The sequence below is a fragment of the Cydia fagiglandana genome, chromosome 1, assembly GCF_963556715.1.
Source record: "Cydia fagiglandana chromosome 1, ilCydFagi1.1, whole genome shotgun sequence".
In the NCBI taxonomy this organism is placed as follows: Eukaryota; Metazoa; Arthropoda; class Insecta; order Lepidoptera; family Tortricidae; genus Cydia; species Cydia fagiglandana.
Window position 1 is genome coordinate 14,721,927 of NC_085932.1, and position 22,423 is coordinate 14,744,349.

Here is a 22,423-nt window from a genome sequence, read left to right on the forward strand (position 1 = left end):
TTCGCTTATTTCATGGCCACAATTTTAGCGTTCTACGATATAACCAAGCCCCCGTATTTATTGAGCTAATTGGTTGTAAATCGAAAGCAGATTGTTCCAAATGGCCCGCAACGATTTCGTGTAGTAAAACTCATAAACCCCCCTACTTGCTTGATGTCGGTTAATGGCTTCATGATAAGACTCCTTTTATGGTTTAATTGGAGTTTCAAATGTAATTTGTGGAACGTTTTTGTCTCAATCATTATTCATTTAAACGCCAATTAGCTAAATTAGATTGGTTTTTTAAATCGAGCTTTTTATAACTGAATTTCTTTAATTATTTACGTGTTTTATAAATTGTTATATTATAGAATTTATAAAATTATCTGTGTTTGCGCAGTTTTTTTACACCTTTATACTTGTTGTAATACACAATCAATCTTGCGACAACTTGTTGATGACTAATTGTAGAGACAGATGCTTTAGCCCATATATTTTCGATATCGGTAGCAATTATTTCACAAATATATTTGACTGAAGGATCTTTTCCATTATTCAACTCGAGTAGATAGTTTCTGTGCCATAAGTAATATTTAATCACATCACTATACGTCGGCAACATATTACCACTTAATTTTTGTGGATCGCCAAACACAGGACACCTCAAATCTTTTCGAGTTTTTGGCATTTTGTAACACTTTACTTTCAATTTTCACTTCTTCGCCACAAGCAATTAATTGTATTTACTTCGAATAAAACCGATTCATATACGAGATGATACTTCGATACAATTAAAAACACCGCGTTTATAAAGTTAAATCGTGAATCGATTTCGAATAGTGGGAGCCACTTAAGCGTAAAAATTAAAGTTTTTTGTAAACTACCTTCAAGGTGCGCCACCTGAAGATTAAGTCCTAGACGTCTGATTTTTGGTATGGACAGAGGTTTTACTTAGGATCATCGATTAATGTTACAGGAAATTTGAAAAAAAGAAAAAAAAAATTTTGGCCACTTTCACTCCACCCTAGTAAACATTAATTAAAAATAAAGGTATTAATATGTACTCGTTGTTTATTTTTATAATAATAGGTAATAAGTACATCTTCTTCTTCAATTTAAGAGGTATCCTCTTGTCGGTGGAGTATTTTCCATTTCTCCCTCTCATAAGCCATAGCTTTGACCTCTTGATACGACACGACACCAGCTATTTCTTTTATTTGGTCTATATAGCTACGTCTTGGTCTGCCCCTGCCTCTCTTTCCTTCTATCTTGCCTTCTATGATGGTTTTAAAGAAGTTGTCGTGCCGTAACAAATGTCCAATCATTTTTCCCCGTCTGTTGTTGATGGTGTTCAATATCATCCTCTTCTCTTTCACTCTTCGTAATACCTCTTCGTTCGTTATCTTCTCCGTCCATTTTATACCTTCCATACGTCTCCAACACCACATTTCGAAAGCTTCCAGTCTTTTTCGGTCTCTCTGAGTCATAAGTACATAACAAAACAATTAAATCTGTTTATTTCAAAATAATAATAATAACATTACACGTTCTTAACCTAGTTCCAATCTTTAATATTTAAGATTATGTATAGCTATACATATATGTATAGGTATGAAATGAGGGAGTCTAATGGGCATCTCCCATGGCATTTTTGTAATTTTCCCTGTACAAGACTGCATCGATTCGTCAGCGCATTATTACGTCATTACCATAATGCACCCGAATTTTGAGTGAACCTTATGAATAATCCGCCGATTTGTATGTATGAGAGTGCAAAATATTTACATAGCAAACGGGTTAGCAATTTATTGGATACTTTAATAGGGTAAACATGCCTAAACTCTACTTGCTCCTAAACGTTCTTGTAATCAGGAACACCTCCAGCGACGCTAGTGATAAAAAACAGCTATTAGTAGGAACTTAGAACCCAGTAAGGGTTCCATGCCATCACAATGTTTAATTTAATTCTTAATTACGAATCACAATTGATGAGATTTTATTATTTACTTATTGCTATGGAGGGAGTACCTTTAGTGTTTACCTGTTACTTATACATAACCCTGCCCGTATTATATTTTATGTTAATTTTGTTGTAAAAAAGCGGCAATTTGTATTTTCTTCCCGTTGTGTGTAAATTTCTGAATTACTTACTGTAGAATCCATATACATTTGAGTTGCCCAAACATTTGTGCACAATTGTATATCCTTCATAATTCACAAAATTAAAAATTAGTACTAATACTTTGATATCTAGTACCAAATCAGTCGAAACTCTGTAAGGGACTCGGAAACAGTGGTAGCACCCCTAGAGACTTTTGTTCAGGACTCTGAAATCTATAACATATCAAAATCTCATCATTTTCCATACTTTAGGTCTGGGGTCCTTTCAAAACTCACCTTAGAAGGAAATCCCTCCTCACCCCTACTACGGGGTGAGCTGAGATTTCCTACTATTTCGTATTTGTCTTTAAAGTTATGAAATGGAACTACACAAAATCATAAAAATAACTTATATTCAAACGACCGGAACATCTAATAAGTATAAAAATCAGTTTGCCACATGTAAAAATAAAGTTTTATCGAGGTTTGAATGTCAGTTTTGTCCCTACTCACCCCATTTTACGGTAAAATGAGTAGGTACTGTTACTCCACACTTAAATTTTAAAGAAAACAGTTAAGTACAAGACTCACGATTATTGACTTTAGCAATCAATACGCGTATAATCCTCTTCCATTACAGATTTCATAGTACGAATCATGGGTCTAAAATCCGGTTGCAGAGGGCGGATGCATGGAGGATGCTGCAACCGGTATCTGTCTGTAATTATTGGGGTGCCTTCATGGGACGCTACGTGACAGACTACTGCTACTTGTACCGATAGGTACCTATAAGAATTCGTTCAATGTGAGTTTTAAAGTTACGTAGAACTATTACCTACTTCAACCTAATTTCATTAGATATTTTTTCTAATGTTTGATGAATATATGTGTATTACTATTACTATAATACATGAATACAAAAAATGATTGTATTGATAGTAATCATATTGATTAAATAATGCGCAACCTTTGCATTTTTTTCTATAGATGTAATTAATTAAATATAATCATTTATTGTCTTGTAAAATTTAAACATATTTTCAAGTATTTTTCCTTTTTTTTTTCATCAGATTTCAGAGATTTCATAGTTGATCATCGTTGATTTTTTCATTGTGACTGACTGTCATTGTCATTGTTGACATCTGTATTTTTACAATTTGGTAGAAAGTACAAACAAATTAGAACGTAAACAATACTTATCTATACGTACCCCAAAATAACATTCTGTCGTACGTCTTCAGTCGTACAGTTACAGTTAGATAATTTAAAGCTTTAAAGACTTATATTATGATCTTTGTAGAATCCCATGAAGCGTGATTATTCTTAATTATGTAATTCTTATTCAGCTACTGGAACCAGTACGACAGTTAAAATAATGATAAATAATTCCCGCCTTTGTCACAAAACGTTATTGCTGTACACACGCTTGTTCTTTTTTAACACAAATAATGACATTCCATTTCTTCCGACAATTATAACGTCGACCAATGCACGCGTAAGTTGGTGTTCACGACTACTTTGCGGCGCTCAAGCATTTCGACATAGGTAAGTGAGATCCCTGATTACGCATATAAGCTACTAACGTTGAGGCCAATTTATACAAGAAAGATGCGTAGGTATAAGCAAAATTTAGCTAATGTTTTGTGAATTGAGATCTTGCAAGTGCTCGCGCTGATTGGCTGAGTTGTAAAGAAAATACTGCCAGTTCGTTGATCACTTATGATTATAGTTTAGTTACGATTACGGTCAAAGACATTGTTATAAACATCTATGTATAACATTATTCACAAATAATTACAAGATTTGCTGTAAGTTTATTCATTAATTATATATATTTGTTTACAAAGAAGTGTTTGGTTTCAAAAAAATCTGTCATAGTTGGTTTTTAGTTAATATAGAATTTTCAATCACTAAATAGATAAAGAATTAGTATTTTTCACCTGGAACTTTCCTGGAACGCGTGCGTGCCGTTGTCGAGATAAATAGAGCAAGCTGGGCTATAACCGCGAAAATCGAAGTTCGTCAATTGCGGGCATTTTTCTCTGTCACTCTAATTACAGTCGCCATCAGATATATCGGAGCGGCCAAGGTGTTCACAATATCTGAACACGCACTCTAACGCCCTGACAATAGAGGCGTGTTCAGATGATTGTGAGCACCTTGGCCGCTCCGATATATCTGATGGCGACGACTGTACGTCTTAATGAGAATGTGGACGTCGATTATCACTAAAACGAGACGGATGAGTACCTACGGGCGCAGGGCACTATATAATATTGAAAGGGATCAGTACAGTCGCCATCAAATATATCGGAGCGGCCAAGATGTTCACAATATCTGAACGTACCCTGACAATAGAGGCGTGTTCAGATATTTGTGAACACCTTGGCTGCTCCGATATATCTGATGGCGACTGTACAACAATTTTTTTTCATAGACATTCATCATCATCATCATCATCTCAGCCATAAGACGTCCACTGCTGAACATAGGCCTCCCCCTTGGACCTCCATTCGTACCGGTTGGAAGCCACCCGCATCCAGCGTCTTCCGGCGGCTTTAACAAGGTCGTCCGTCCATCTTGTGGGTGGACGTCCTACGCTGCGTTTGCTAGTCCGTGGTCTCCACTCGAGCACTTTTCGACCCCATCGGCCATCTTCTCTGCGCGCAATGTGGCCTGCCCATTGCCACTTCAGCTTGCTAATCCGGTGAGCTATGTCGGTGACTTTAGTTCGTCTACGGATCTCCTCATTTCTGATTCGATCACGCAGAGAAACTCCGAGCATAGCCCTCTCCATAGCTCGTTGAGCGACTTTGAATTTTGAGATGAGGCCGATAGTGAAAGACCACGTTTCGGAGCCGTAAGTCATCGCTGGTAACACACATTGATTAAAGACTTTCGTCTTGAGGCACTGAGGTATGTCGGACGAAAAGACATTACGTAGTTTCCCGAACGCTGCCCAACCGAGTTGGATTCGGCGGTTGACCTCCTTCTCGAAGTTGGACCTACCTAATTGGACTACTTGTCCTAGGTAGATGTACGAGTCAACAACTTCGAGTACCGAGTTCCCAACAGAGACTGGGATGGGCACAACATTGGCATTTGACATAAGTTTCGTCTTGTCCATGTTCATTTTCAAGCCCACCCGTTGTGAAACTCGGTTGAGGTCATCGAGCATCATGCTGAGTTCCTCCATCGACTTTGCCATGACTACGATATCGTCGGCAAACCGAAGGTGAGTGATGTATTCGCCGTTGATGTTGATGCCAAGTCCTTGCCATTCCAGGAGCTTGAAGGTGTCTTCCATTACGGCAGTAAACAGTTTCGGATAGATAACGTCTCCCTGCCTTACGCCTCTTTGCAATGGAATCGCCTTCGTGCTCTGCTCCTGTACTCGGACCGACATGGTGGCGTTACTATACAAATACTTCAACACTTCGATGTACCGATAGTCAATATGGCATCGCTGAAGAGACTCAAGCACCGCCCATGTTTCCACCGAATCGAAGGCTTTCTCATAGTCCACAAACGCTAAGCATAATGGTAAGTTATACTCTTCGGTCTTCTGTATAACTTGCCGCAGCGTATGGATGTGGTCTATGGTACTATAGCCTTTTCGAAACCCGGCTTGTTCGGGAGGCTGGAAGTCATCAAGTCTGTGTTCGAGACGGTTCGTGATGACCCTTGAAAACAGCTTATAGACATGGCTCAGAAGCGTGATGGGTCTGTAGTTCTTCAATAGGCTGTTATCACCTTTTTTGAAACACAGCACCACCTCGCCTCTATTCCATGTTTCAGGCGTTTTGCCCTCGCACAAGACGGAATTAAAGAGCTTCTGGAGGACTTTAAGTACCGGTGTTCCACCCGCTCTCAGAAGCTCTGAAGTGATTCCGTCTTTGCCCGGCGCCTTGTTGTTCTTAAGCTGCTTCAGGGCCATCCTAATCTCGTACAGACTGATGTCCGGGATATCTTCGGTATAATGTCGGGACAGCTTGGCTCTTGGATCTCCTACCAAGCTGTCGACGGGCTTTGCGATCGAAGTGTATAACTGTCCATAGAACCTCTCGATCTCGCCTAAAACCTCCGCTTTGCTCGACGCTATGCTGCCATCTTCCCGTTTCAGCTTCGTCAGCTGGCTTTGCCCAATAGACTTGTCCTTTGCGAACACTTTGGAGCCTTGGTTTCGCTCAATAGTCTCTTTAATACGGTTAGTATTAAAGAGACGCAGATCATGTCGCAAGGACTTAGATATACGTCTATTGAGTTGCCTATATGACTTCGCGTCATCGGGAGACTGCAAATTTAGCGAGCGTCGTTCAGCCATGAGGTTTAAGGTTTGCTCGGTCAATTTCTGAGGTCTATCTTTACGGCGGGGTCTAAAAAACTTAGACCCTACTGTGTGGACAGTTTCCACTAGCCCGTCGTTGATTTCGTCCACTGAAGCCAAGTTCTCTAGGCAAGCAAAGCGGTTAGAGAGCTCGAGTTGAAAGCTTTCGGGGTTTTGAACATGGGCTCGAGTAGGTCGGAGCGTAGACTTCATCAGGCTGGACCTTTCAAGTTTAATATTGATATTCAGTGAGCCTCTTACGATTCGGTGATCACTACCGGTCTTTACCCTGTTGATCAAATGATCACAGAGACATCGCTGAATATCCGTTTCTTGTCGGTCATGATGAAGTCTATCTCGTTTCTCGTGGAACCGTCAGGACTCATCCAGGTCCATTTCCTGTGAGGCGGCTTCTGGAAGAAAGAGTTCATCACGAAGAGTTCCTCTCTCTCCAGAAAGTCGGCCAGCCTCTGACCCCTAGGGTTCCGTTGCCCATACCCAAATTGCCCCACTCTCAACTCATCACCGCTTCTCTTGCCCAACTTTGCGTTGAAGTCCCCCATAACAACAGTGAAGTAGGTTTTAGAAGTATGTATGGCCCTACTTACGTCCTCATACATAGCCTCTACTTCATCATCGGAGTGTGACGAGGTCGGTGCGTATACCTGAATGACCTTCAGCGAATATCTTTTGGATATTCTGAGTATTAGGTATACGACCCTGCTCGACACACTGTCGATGGTTATTATGTTGTTTATGAGGGACTTGTGAACGAGAAACCCGACACCACCTTGGGACTGTTGGTCGCCCTTCCGGTGGTAGAGCAAGTTACCAGACTTCAGGGTTGTCGTGTCCTCCCCCTCTCTACGGACTTCGCATAACCCTACAATATCCCAGTGTAACCTGCTCAGTTCCTCTTCCAGCTCGCAGATCTTTTCGTCAGTCCTCATAGTGCGTATGTTGTGTGTTACCAGGGCCAGTCTTCGTCGGGGTGGGTAGCCGGATCTTTGCCGGAGATTCTTAGCACCCCTGACCCCGCTAATGCCCTGACCGCTACCATAGCCAGAGCACCGGGGGTCGCCGGAACCTCGGGGCCGTGGTTTGATTGTGCTCTGCATGATGGGGGGTGAATGCCATAATCGCCACGCTTGGCAGGCGGGTTGGCGATCGCAGTCGAGTACACCGAATTTGAGGGACGCTGCTGCCCGTCCACCGGTGGTCTTGGACGTAGTTTCAGGACATATCCGGGTCCTGGACGTAGTTTAAGGACATACCCGGGTCATAGACATTCACATTAATATTATTTTATTATATGACCCAATTTTGTAAACGTAAGAAGATAACATTTTGATTTCATCTTTGGAATTCATATAACTAGCGATTTAAATAATCCAAGTACCTAAACTGAAAATAAAAACGAGTTAAAGGAGAATCATATTTAGAAGTCATATTTTTAGATAAAATAATATCTTAGCCTTTAGTAACTTTACTAAGTATATCATGAAATAAGAGCTCTGCTTATCCACTAATTTTTAATTGTTTGTTTGATAAAAATATAGCCTGTTTTTTAACTGAAATTACCTACATTCATGACAGAAGAAAATACTTCAGTAAAATAAAACGATTAAAAATAAATCAATGCCAAAGAAACCCTGCCGCTGGCACCCTGGAAACGAGAGACTTGCTGCAATGAAACCAATTGTGATTACCATAATTTCATCGTCCCACGTGTCTGGGACGATGCCGTACAAAAACTGGTAGTAATCAGTACATTGCGGTACTGTTGCATGCACAACTTTGATGTGGATGGATAAAATTTTAAGTTTTGTTTTTACAAATACATATTTATGATATTTAAATAGGCTATACATGGTCAACTATATGTTTTTACATAAAACAATTACCTACCTACACCTCAAATCAATTTCAATAAAGCTATGTCTTAATACCTATGTGATTTGTTGAATAGTGGAAATGCTGTCATAACTCATAACAGAGCTGCTGATTATAGCAATCTCGGAAACGGTTCTAACAATTTCGGTGAAATTTGGTATATGGGGGTTTTCGGGCCCGAAAAATCGATCTAGCTAGGTCTTATTTCTAGGAAAACGCGCATTTTTGAGAGCAAAGTTCAGTCTCCCAGATATTAAATATTAAGTAGGTAAACTGCAGAACAAGTTTTTTTTTTATCATCAAATCTGGACACTGGTTACTTATATCATTAGCTATTTGATTATTTGCGGTGTTAAGTTATAGTAAAATATTGGTATCTTTAACATTTGTTGCCTCGACAGTATGCAGGCGCAGTAGCCTCCCGAGGCAGCGTGGGCTACCGTATGAAATAATATGTTTTTGTTGGAGCATCGCCTTGAAATCGTTACATTTTGTAACGCCGCCGGCGATTCTTGACCATTTGTTTACGTTACAATACAGGACAAAAAACAAATGTAATACATGGAAACGGCAACCTTTTGACAGAAGTGATATTTTGTAAAAAAAAAGTACTACCTATTGAAATGTTTCGTAAGAAATTAAACTGAAAACAATAACTATCTCTTGGACCAGCACATAAAACATCATTAAGATTATAAAACTCTTTGCCTCGCAAGCACCATTAGTCCATTACAATCGGCACTGCAAATACACTGAGAATAATGTCATCTTCTTCTTTGTTCTATCCTTATGACTGAGCGACGTAACGACTATGGACACTCTTCACCAAAACTCACAAAGCATGCTTAAGTATTAATAAGTGTATATAACATAAAATTTATTAAATTCCTTTTTTACAGATCAAGTTGTAATAGGGGAGGGTGAGCTCTGGGTAAGTGGTCCAGAACCCCCAAGATCTACCTACTTAAAAATTCAAAAATGCTTACGGCTAACTACGAGCATAGATAGGGTCGTGGTTTCTGCCACTATGGAGTGAGAATAGATATCCAAATATTTAAAGTAGGACGCCAGGATACTATACTCATCAAACGTATGACATATCCAAATGAAAATACAAATTTATTTACTAAATACTTTTATTCACTTTACATCACAATAAGACCTGCTGCGGCCTCGAGACTTAACATTTAAATTACGTACCGTAACTATTACTAATTAAATTTAACTTAAGTACATCTCAGGCATATTTGGGCCTGTAATACACACAAAATCCTACATAGGAATTGCAGGTTTCATAATAATAATAGAATTTACCATGTAGAAAGTTCACGTTAAAAAGAAATTCAGACTTAAATATTGTTTATCCTTTCCATCAAAGGAACACAGTCACTAATGTAAATATAAGTTTTTAACTCACAGTTTTATCGTATAAACACTTCACCTCGAGTCCAAAAATTAAGTAGAGAAGACGGCTTCCCATCTAGCATGGTGCGACACCACCCTAGATCTTCCAAAAGCCATAGGGCCAATAAGGGACCAAGAAGGCAAGCCAAGGGCCAAGCCAAGGCAAGAAGTAGGCCTAGCCAAAGGACAGGCCTAGCCAAAAGACAGGCCTAGCCAAAGGACCCTAGAAACAAAGAGAATGTTCTAGGTTTTAGAAAGGTTATGTTATGAAAAGTTATATTTATATTTAATTGGGACAACGCGCGATTTAGCTTGCGGAAATAAGAGATTAAAAAAAATCCTTACCGGTTTCTAAGCCGAGTCCCTTATATTAGACACCAGACGTGGCGACGTATGCGCACGCGGTGAAACAAAATGATGTCTCATCTTTGTCAAGGGATTGCTGGAAAATCACACCAAAACACGACATTAGCTAATTGCAATTGACAATAAACAACTTCGCCTTTCCTTCCGTATATTTAGAAAGTGTGGACAACTCACCAAGTTGGTTTGAAAGAGGTGAAAAGGTTATGCCGCCATTACCGGCGCATAGGAAGCTAGGTTAATCATATTTTGGGCCAAGCTGGAACAAAATATATCAACGATTAAAACATTGAACTCCGAATTTAACCGAGTTTTAGGAAATACAATCTTTAACTAAAATACATACCCCATGAATTAATTGCCGACCTGATGTCGAAATTACGTCTTACATCTTGTCACGGAATATCCCAGTGATCAAGCGAAAAATCAAATGGCAAAAGCCACAGACAAAGTGGTGAATGGAAAACCTCCCATTCAATGACATCGCAACTGACCGGATCCAATTTACAGAAAACCGAAGTCACCAAAAATAAAAAGAATTACTAATTTCGAAAGCTAAAAATAAGGACATTATTTATAACTACGAATTGCACAATATAAAAGAACACATACTAAATGTTTATTCATAAATACTCTTTATGTATGACTGATTGTTTGTGCCAAACCACAGACAACAAACCAACTGTCATTGACAGACGTCAATGTTTACTGCGACAGTAATAAACAACACCGATTCAACCCGCTTTACCAAGTCAAAGCTATTTATATGTAGTGTAACCATGTACAAATGTATTTCAATTGTGAAATGTGTAAACTCCAAAGAAAACAAGGTATTTATGTCCCAGCACAATGCAGGAACGAACAATGGATGCGCTAAATGCGACGATTTATAGATGATTGATGACCTACCATTCCGGTAAGTTTTATCCTCTAAATATAGCCAAATGCGTACATGTGAAGATTAAAAACAACATTACTGGTCTCCGACCTTGACCTATCTACTCTAATACCCGTGTAGAACGTATATTAACCACCAAATTCTTACCAAACAAACATCTACTTTTCTAACCTATAAAGTGCCTATCTATAATAACATTCAGACGTTTATAACACTGGGTGCCTACCCTAAAGTGTTACAGTTCATCTTTAGTTGGGTTAAAAAAAAATTTTTTTTGAAAAAAAAAATTTTTTTTTTTTTTTAATTTATATGTCTAATATGAAGTTACACCTTAACCAACCAAACTTAACCACGAGAACACAGATAATCCGTAAAGAAAACAAACCTTATGACAAAACTTATATCTATGACTTGGTGAATGGCCAATTCAACCAAGGAAAAACTAACAACTAATTTTGATCCGGATCTACTTATTACTAGTGAATACTTACCTAAATCTAGAAGAGGATGTCAAAGACGGCAACCCGAGAAAAAAAACTTTCCCTTTATTAAAGAAATTGCCTATCACCGACAAAGGTGGAACTAAGTAAAGAGCTGCATCATCTAGCCAATACACAATTCCTATATCGACAAACAAAAGTTTGGACATAGTACAGAGTTTATTGAGAACGTAGTCTCGTTTCACGATTTAATAACGTTTTATGGAGTAGTCCCACTTAAGGGTTTATAAGTAAAGTAAGTTTCTGTAGTTTATTCAGATTATTTACTGTTTTATGTCTTTATAAGGACATATCAAAGATTAAGATTGGTCCGTATGCATCCGGTACCAATATATATAGAATCAAATACATGGAACAATTACCCGGTCTGATGAAAACAAGCTTGCGCCAGGCTGCATTCAGTTCAGTAGGTAAGTTCAGTATTTTGTATCATATAGGATATTTCAAATTTAAATATTGAGCCAACAAGTGAAAAGACGAGTACCGCTACGAAGACGGCTCGGCTTCACCAGGACGTACAATATCTTTTATATGAAAGTTACCTAGAAGTTTTCCTTCTAAGGATTTTAAAGAGTATACAAGAGGACTTAATTTTTTATGAATGACACACTTGTCATAACGGGGCGCTAATTTAGCGGAGAAATGTTTTGCTGCATTTGACAATGGGAAACATCTTTTATAAACGATTTGTCCTTCTTCTAGTTCTACGTGACGCTTCCTCATGTTGTAATACCTAGCGTTACGTTCATGGGAGGCGATCAACGAGTTACGCACTTTTTGATATATAGTTTTAAGCTCTTTAAGTTTTTCAGAAAACTCACCGCTGGTATCTAATTCGAGCGCGTTTTGATCTATAGGACCTTCACTATTATAAAGAGAACCATCTAGAATCATCTGACGACCATGTGTTAGAAAATACGGTGTATTTTTAGTTACTTCGTGACGAGCTGTATTTAATGCACATTGTATTTCCGATATGTTCTTATCCCAGTTACGGTGATCAGAACGCACGTATGAAGCAATAGTTCTTACAAGTTCACGGTTCACTCGTTCCGTTTGATTCGTCTGAGGATGATATCTAGGGTTATAGAAAATATGAGGGACATTATATTTGGACATTAAGTCTCGAAAGTCTTTTGAAGTAAATTGAACACCATTATCGCAGAATATATATTTAGGAACCCCATGTATAAGAAATATCCCTTTTTCCATACACTTAACTATAGCTTTCGCAGTTATGTTGCGTAGTGGAAACAAAGTCACATACTTACTGAAATAATCAGCACATACAAAAAGATACTGATTTCTCAAATAAGACGGAGGAAAGGGACCAAGAATATCACAAGATATGGCTTCGCCTGGTGACGATATACGTCGGGGATTACCCATCAAGCCAGGACGAGCTAAATTAACAGGTTTATAAGTTTTACAAATTTCACAAGAATCGACGTATTCTTTCACGTCTTGAAACAACGTAGGCCAATAATATAAGTCCGCTATTTTGGAATGGGTTTTAGCCACGCCAAAATGACCGGCAGTAGGATCATCATGATACTTATTTAAGATTTCATTTCGATGCTCATAAGGGAGTACCAGCTTCCAGTCAAATTGAGCTGTCAGACGATACTTATTCTTAGAGTAACGGAAAAGTTTATCATTTTCAATTTTAAAGTTTGGAAAGAGAGAAGGTTTTTCAGATACCTTTTTATATATATCAAGATACCAAGGGTCTTGAATAGTAACAGAATTTATAGAACTGACATGAATACGAGAAAGACAGTCAGGTATGACATGTTCTTTTCCCTTCCGATGAATAATTTCAAAGTTAAATTGACTTAATCTACACGCCCATCGATTTAATCGTCCAGTAGGGTTTTTCAAGTTTTGGAACCATTTTAAAGATGCATGATCAGTTATAATATAGCATTTTCTCCCTTCTACATATGCACGAAATTGCTCGAGACCATAAATCACAGCTAAGAGTTCGCGCTCAGTAGCCGAATAGTTCGTCTCTGGTTGGTTGAGTGTACGGCTGCAGTATGCGATCGGATGATCGATCCCATTATAAGACTGAGTCAAGACCGCGCCTACGGCGTAAGAAGATGCATCCGTATGTATATAGAAGCTTTCATTAAAGTTAGGGCATTTAAGAATAGGAGAAGAAACTAAGGCAGATTTAAGTATGTTAAAAGAATCGTTAACTTCATTTGTCCATTCAAATTTTACTTTCTTACTCGTTAAGCGAGATAAGGGACGAGCTATCTTTGCGAAATTATTAATGAAACGACGGTACCAACCGCACATTCCAAGAAAACGTTTAATATCCTTAGCATCTTTAGGCGTAGGAAAATTTAAAATTACATCAATTTTAGATGGATCGGTTCGCAGACCGTATCTATCAACTAAATATCCTAGATATTTCAGTTCACTCCTACAGAAGGATGACTTTTTCATATTAATAGTTAAATTTGCTGATTTTAATTTATCAAAAACCGCTTTAAGTAATCTTATGTGTTCATCGAAATCGGAAGTACAAATAATTATGTCATCAATATAACAGAAGACTTTGTGATCAAAATGTGAAGTAAAGAGGTTATCCATGAGACGTTGCATAGTCGCAGAAGCGCCTACCAAACCAAAACACATTCTATTATAGTGGAATAACCCTTTTCCTGGTACAGTAAAACTAGTTTTCTCCTTGGAGTCTTCACTAAGAGGAATCTGATGATATGCCGCACTCAAATCAAGAGAGGTAAGGAATTTCGCATCGCGTAAATTATCCAGTATGTATTGAACATGTGGTACGGGATACGCATCAGATTTTGAAACTGCGTTTACTTTTCTACTATCTAAACAAAGTCTTAAGTCTCCGTTAGGTTTTTCCACCATAACGACAGGAGAATTCCATGGGGAATGAGAAGGTTCGACAATTCCTTCTTTCAGCATACGATCTACTTCTTTAGCTAGTGCAGCTTGTTTAAAAGGACTAAGTCGATAATATTTTTGTTTTATCGGAGGAGTATCTCCGGTATTTATAACATGTTCCATTAAGTGAGTCTTTCCCAAACCAACCTTATCAGTATCAATTTGATCAAAAAGAGATTTAGTAGCCTCAAGTCGAGACTTTTGTTCAGAAGATAAAGAGTCATAAGTAGTAAGTCCTGTCTCTGACGGTAAAGCGTCAAGACTAGCAATATAATGAGAATCAGTTTTTTCTATATCAGTAATGAGGCCTGGAGCTAATCCATAGGCTCTCCAAAAGTTTAAACCAAGTACCATTGGAGTGGCAATCTCCGGTTGAATATTAAAGTGTATAAGTTTAACTTGACCTTTATAATTTACTGGTAAAACCATATATTCAGTAGATACGATTCGATGATCGTCAGCTACGTTCACCATAACAGGTTTCGTATGTTTTTGAATAGGAATTCCACCTGTGGCGAATACTAAATGGCTGTTGTGGCCCAGGAAACTAACACTGGCACCACAATCTAACAATGCCTTGAAATTCAAGTTAAGTATATTCAATAGCGCATATACCCTATTGTCTCCCTTTGGAGGATTAAAGAAAATCGTCTTTTCTGCGCGATAGGGAGCAGAAGGTCGACATTTATTATTAACAGAAAAGACCTTATTTAGTTTTTTGTCTTGGAGTTACATTTAACACATTCGGGAGTTTTCACCCCTTTTTCTCCACATTTAAAGCAAACGATATCTCTAGAGCTCTTGCACTCTTTAGTGTTATGGTTGGACCTACCACATCTAAAACATTTTAGTTGAGAAGAGCTTTGTGCTACCGTAGCAACAAAGTTTCTGGAAGAATTAGGAAAACGAGACTGGAAGGACTTATTCCTAGGTTCAACGTTCTTTGGTGGATGTTCTGATGAAGAATTATTTGACTGGTTTGATAAAACCGGTTCACGAAATTGTTTAGCCTTAACCTGAGCTAGTTCTATGCGTTTACACAACGACTTCAACTGCTCAATCGATCCTATGTCATGTAAAGCTAAATCTTTGGAATACTCCGGACGAATGTTTCTCATCATAGTATCCAGCTTTTCTTGTTCAGGAACCTCTTTTGCAAGACGCTCATACATTCCTAGAATGGTCGATACGAAATAAACAATAGTTTCAGACTTGGCTTGAGTCCTAGCCCGTATTTCCTGTAACAACTGATGATCCAAATCAGGTATATCAAATTCATCTTGTAAAGCCGCGGTGACTTCTTTATAAGTAGTAAGTTTCGTACGTTGCGACCGGAACCACGACAACGCAGGACCTTCGAGAATCTCAGGAAAACCTCTATATATTCGGCTTTCAGAAATTCTTCTAGCATCTCGCAACTCTTCGAGGCGAGACAGGAAAGTACGAACACAAGTGTCACCTTTAAATTTCAAATTTAAAGAATTTATATTAAAAGTCTTATCCGTTTTGTAAATAATCTCCCTAACAATACGAGATTCGTTAGGAGATTGAAAGTCATCATCCGAACCAGACGACGCAGAAGAGCCTTGCTCATTCAACCGATCCAATAAAGAAGTAATTAACGTTTTCAACAGAAGTACCGCTTCGGTCTCCTGAGGCAACCGTGAAATACGACACAATAGATATTTGCAACGCGAGGATAGCCTGTCGATCGCCGCTGCTGATAATTCTCCTTTTGCTTCTAACTCTATCTCCTCTACCTTATGCTGACAGAGTTCTAATTCGGAAGCTTCATTACTTATTACCAAGTCCTGGAACTTTAGACTACCCTTTTTGGCTAAATCTGCAGTCTGTTTTAAAGCTTGACACAGACTGGATCTACGTGAGATGGGATTAACCGGAAGTCTGCGAATCGCTAATTCATGTGACATTTCGTCTTTATGTAAATGGGTGATTTTACAACCCGCTTTTATGAAATCCATTTTTCAAGATTGATATGTAATATCAGAAGTAAGTCAGTATAGAGTTATAATATTTTAAAGATAAGTTAAAATTTTATAAGATTTTAACCCTTTTAAAGTATTTTAAAATATTGAGAAAATCTCTTTAAGTATAGCTAATTATTTAGCGTATAAAGTATAGCTTTATTTATAAGTTGGTTAAATTAATAAGTTTAACCTCCAACACAAACAACAACTTCAAACAACAACTTCAAACAACAACTTGCAATTCCCTTTACATATAAAAACCTTAATACTAAAATATTTCTAAAATGTTTCACTTGGAAATGTCATACTCCATAGGCCATACGTTGGGCACGCCACTGTAATAGGGGAGGGTGAGCTCTGGGTAAGTGGTCCAGAACCCCCAAGATCTACCTACTTAAAAATTCAAAAATGCTTACGGCTAACTACGAGCATAGATAGGGTCGTGGTTTCTGCCACTATGGAGTGAGAATAGATATCCAAATATTTAAAGTAGGACGCCAGGATACTATACTCATCAAACGTATGACATATCCAAATGAAAATACAAATTTATTTACTAAATACTTTTATTCACTTTACATCACAATAAGACCTGCTGCGGCCTCGAGACTTAACATTTAAATTACGTACCGTAACTATTACTAATTAAATTTAACTTAAGTACATCTCAGGCATATTTGGGCCTGTAATACACACAAAATCCTACATAGGAATTGCAGGTTTCATAATAATAATAGAATTTACCATGTAGAAAGTTCACGTTAAAAAGAAATTCAGACTTAAATATTGTTTATCCTTTCCATCAAAGGAACACAGTCACTAATGTAAATATAAGTTTTTAACTCACAGTTTTATCGTATAAACACTTCACCTCGAGTCCAAAAATTAAGTAGAGAAGACGGCTTCCCATCTAGCATGGTGCGACACCACCCTAGATCTTCCAAAAGCCATAGGGCCAATAAGGGACCAAGAAGGCAAGCCAAGGGCCAAGCCAAGGCAAGAAGTAGGCCTAGCCAAAGGACAGGCCTAGCCAAAAGACAGGCCTAGCCAAAGGACCCTAGAAACAAAGAGAATGTTCTAGGTTTTAGAAAGGTTATGTTATGAAAAGTTATATTTATATTTAATTGGGACAACGCGCGATTTAGCTTGCGGAAATAAGAGATTAAAAAAAATCCTTACCGGTTTCTAAGCCGAGTCCCTTATATTAGACACCAGACGTGGCGACGTATGCGCACGCGGTGAAACAAAATGATGTCTCATCTTTGTCAAGGGATTGCTGGAAAATCACACCAAAACACGACATTAGCTAATTGCAATTGACAATAAACAACTTCGCCTTTCCTTCCGTATATTTAGAAAGTGTGGACAACTCACCAAGTTGGTTTGAAAGAGGTGAAAAGGTTATGCCGCCATTACCGGCGCATAGGAAGCTAGGTTAATCATATTTTGGGCCAAGCTGGAACAAAATATATCAACGATTAAAACATTGAACTCCGAATTTAACCGAGTTTTAGGAAATACAATCTTTAACTAAAATACATACCCCATGAATTAATTGCCGACCTGATGTCGAAATTACGTCTTACATCTTGTCACGGAATATCCCAGTGATCAAGCGAAAAATCAAATGGCAAAAGCCACAGACAAAGTGGTGAATGGAAAACCTCCCATTCAATGACATCGCAACTGACCGGATCCAATTTACAGAAAACCGAAGTCACCAAAAATAAAAAGAATTACTAATTTCGAAAGCTAAAAATAAGGACATTATTTATAACTACGAATTGCACAATATAAAAGAACACATACTAAATGTTTATTCATAAATACTCTTTATGTATGACTGATTGTTTGTGCCAAACCACAGACAACAAACCAACTGTCATTGACAGACGTCAATGTTTACTGCGACAGTAATAAACAACACCGATTCAACCCGCTTTACCAAGTCAAAGCTATTTATATGTAGTGTAACCATGTACAAATGTATTTCAATTGTGAAATGTGTAAACTCCAAAGAAAACAAGGTATTTATGTCCCAGCACAATGCAGGAACGAACAATGGATGCGCTAAATGCGACGATTTATAGATGATTGATGACCTACCATTCCGGTAAGTTTTATCCTCTAAATATAGCCAAATGCGTACATGTGAAGATTAAAAACAACATTACTGGTCTCCGACCTTGACCTATCTACTCTAATACCCGTGTAGAACGTATATTAACCACCAAATTCTTACCAAACAAACATCTACTCTTCTAACCTATAAAGTGCCTATCTATAATAACATTCAGACGTTTATAACACTGGGTGCCTACCCTAAAGTGTTACAAAGTTAAGGCGTTTAAAGTTGGAATAGATCTCCAGGATACCTGTGCGTAATGACGGGCGGTGGTGCAGGCGTATCGCCGCGCGTTAATGACGCGTCGCGCCGCGCTATCCGGAGCGCCATCGGCGACCATTATGCCGCGCGAAATGGGCCGCATGGTCAAAGGCAAAGTCAATGGTGAGGGCAGACGTTGCGATGGCCCATTTTAATGCCCAATATTCTTAAAGAGGCTTAAGTAGGTATATCGGTTATACTAATGTGGCACAGTCTGAATAAAATAGTGACAGCCAACGTCACCACACCTTTGTTTTAATAGAAACAGACATTTGTTGTGATTAGGGTTTACTCCCGGTAAAGTACTAGTTTTCTATAAAATATCAGCCTCGGAACTGGAAATTTCCAGTTCTTGCCATACACAATCAGTATGTATCATACTGGGAGCATTTCCTAGTCGTGATCATGATCATATTATACCTACAGGTGCAGGAGTTCAGTACACACCAAACGAACGAATGCTTGCTGAAACTGAACCAAGCCTCATTGCCAGCAACAGCCATCCGTACTGAAAGCGACACCGTGTAATTTTGGCTATGTGGGCTGTTACTATATATTTCGATGCTGATTGTACATAAAGAAAACCCTAACCTAACCCTAACCCTAAGAAAACCTCTTGATTACGCAAAAACGTTCAAAATCTTGTATAAAATAAACTAAAGCTCGTACTAATAACGAATTGATCAATCTTATCCCCAATAATATGTCACTAGCTGTACAAATGTAAACCCACACAACCACGTAATACTCGCTCAGTCTGACACAGGTAATCACACGCCAGTCAGAGCCCGGTACGTATGATACGGGCATATCTTCAATTATCGTGCCTTACTTAAACACACGGTTACTGCGCCAACTGGTTGATCACAGAATAAGATGTGTTACTATGTAGATTGGACTTTGAATTTTTATCTACTAGTTTGTCTACACTGTATAGAATATTAGAATATCTTCCCGGCACTTATTTCCTTGAATAAGGATAGAAGTTTTATTTTCTCTTTATTTTCTTGACTATCATTTTTCTGCTAGCGACCCGCCCTGGCTTCGCACGGGTTAGTAAATTATACACTTAAATCTTCCTCAAGGATCACTCCATTGATAGGTGAAAACCACATGAAAATCCGTTCAGTAATTTTTGAGTTTATCGCGAACAAATATACAAACACACAATACAGGGGGATGTATTACATGTATTTTCTGACAACGATAAACAAAAAAAAAACAATCCACAAAATACCTTTAGCGTTAAGTTCCTAAGCTTTCAAACTTCAAGTATCCTAGTGACCCTACTTTACGCTACACATTTCCGATTACCCTACACATTTCTATTCAGTAAATCTCAGTCTGTGACAAACTTTTTACCGGCACCGCCACGTCAGTGATCTAGCGATCACTGGCTGATCAGTGATTGCTGACCGCTAATCGCCGGCCCACTGACAGCTTAAGAAGCCACTTCCTGCACGCCTGTCTAATTTACAGCTCAAACGTATCAGTAGCATTGACCTGTGTTACAGTTTGTGTCGATGTTGATATAAATGATATATTAATTTGTTTTATGTTAGATTTCATTTTAAACAGACGTAGGTACCTACTTTATGTATTTTTATAAAATTAATTAGTATAAAATAGCTACTGATATAACCGAGGGATCTGACTAACAAAATTTTAAACAGAAATATACTTTCAGAGTTATTTAATTAAAGCGTTAAATTAGAACCCGCGAGATCGCAAATCTTCCATCGCAACTTTTGTTACTTTCTAGCCTCCTGGCTTTACGCCCCCTCTTAAGTGAATACAGCAAACATACATTTTAAGTCATAAAAGGAGGATCTAAACCTTCTAAACCACTCAGCAAGTATAGTTATGGAACTATTGGTTGTAATAAAAATGTTACTATGAGATAACCTCTGGTTAATCAGACACGCGAAACAGTCCTCACAACCTGTTTTAGATATGGTTCCCCTAGCATGGCACATTTATTATATTTTAATACACCAATAACTTTGATCCTAAATTCAGAGGGGGCTAAAGGATGACTCATGCTAGACCGGGCCGTGCCCGGGCCGAGGCGTCCAACATGTCATTTTCTATGACGGGTGTAGCGTAAATTATCCTTAGTGCCAAAATTTAGTTTTTATATTGAATTTTTCCACGTGTTAATCAAGAGCAAATGCCATGAAAAATTCACTCTGAAACAAGACTATATTTACAATGATAAACTTTAACCAAAACTTTGGTTAAATCGAAAAAAAAAAACTGGCTCTATGTATAGAAAAAAAGCCACCCTGTGCTATAATAAGCACATTACGTAACTACTAAATACTAATTTAAAGGGCCATATGTACTGTAAAACGTTGTACGATACACGTGCGAAAAAGTAATTCGCACCTTGCGCCGATTTAAAACACTCCCTTCGGTCGTGTTTTAAAATTCGCCAGTTGGTGCGAATTTCCTTTTTTTTCGCATTTGTATCGTAAATAACTATTATTAAATTATGTTATAAATTTGTTTAAAAATGATTTCCTAGATGAAGGATGAATCCTTCGCCTAATGTGCAAAAGGTAATAATTATTGCTTAAAATAAGTTAGGTACAGATTTTCGTTTCCATCGGTTCTTCAAGGATTTGGAATATATGCTTACATTTTAATAACTTTGTCTAATAGCTTAGCTTCGTGTTAACCCTGCTTTTATTCGAGATATGGCGGAATTTTGATAGCCTCCCGACCGTCCGGTAGCCGGTTCGAGTCCAGGTTGATTATAGTAATTTCTGAACCATCCACCGAAGTGGTTATTTGCTCCACATTACTGCAGTATCGATTTCATTAGATCGCCTCGGATTTAATAATAAATCTAGTAGATGATAGATTGTACCGGATGGGTCTTTGTACATTTTTTTACGTTTTAAAATTATGATCGTTCTCGACTTACTTATTTGGTAATTTTGTACGCCTTCAACAATATCGTTGGCCAGAAACTTTATGGTTGTTTTTTATCCTTACTAAAAAAATATTATACTTAACGGAGGTTTTTTATGAACCTATTTAATACTATTGATTATAGGTACGTAGGACGTAGTTTTAACTACAACAAGTAGTTTCTCAACTATCTAAGTCTGGTATAAACCATTATCTCTACCTGTCTTTTTATAAATTATCATTTTAAAAACTGGAATAGAAACGGGTAAAACCATAGGTACCTTTGAAATGAACATTGCCTATAATATGTAAAATGACCTACGGAATAATACTTTTCATATCTCATGCTCTGAAAGTGGGTCGTTGTTGTTCTAAAAGGTGCGCAGAAAGTGATACGTTTATGCTCTAGTGCAGAAAAGTGGTGTACTCCTCTGCGTCCCCGTCCCACGAACAACTGGGTGGAAACAAAATGGAAAAATAGTGTCTTTATTTCCTCGCCTGGAACAATTGGTAATTGTTTAATTTTATTAAGCCCACGTTGATCCTTTTTTTATAAAAAATGATATAAGTGAATTGTTAAAAACAAATTATTCTTGATTTATTTCGTTGAATTCTATTTACTCGATTTCATAAGGCGGAAACCAAAAGGAATACACCAAAAATATTTTTTTAAACCTTACACTTGCGTAAATGGGCAAAGGCAGAATCTTATACAGCCACAGTTAAACGTTTGTACGATATTAA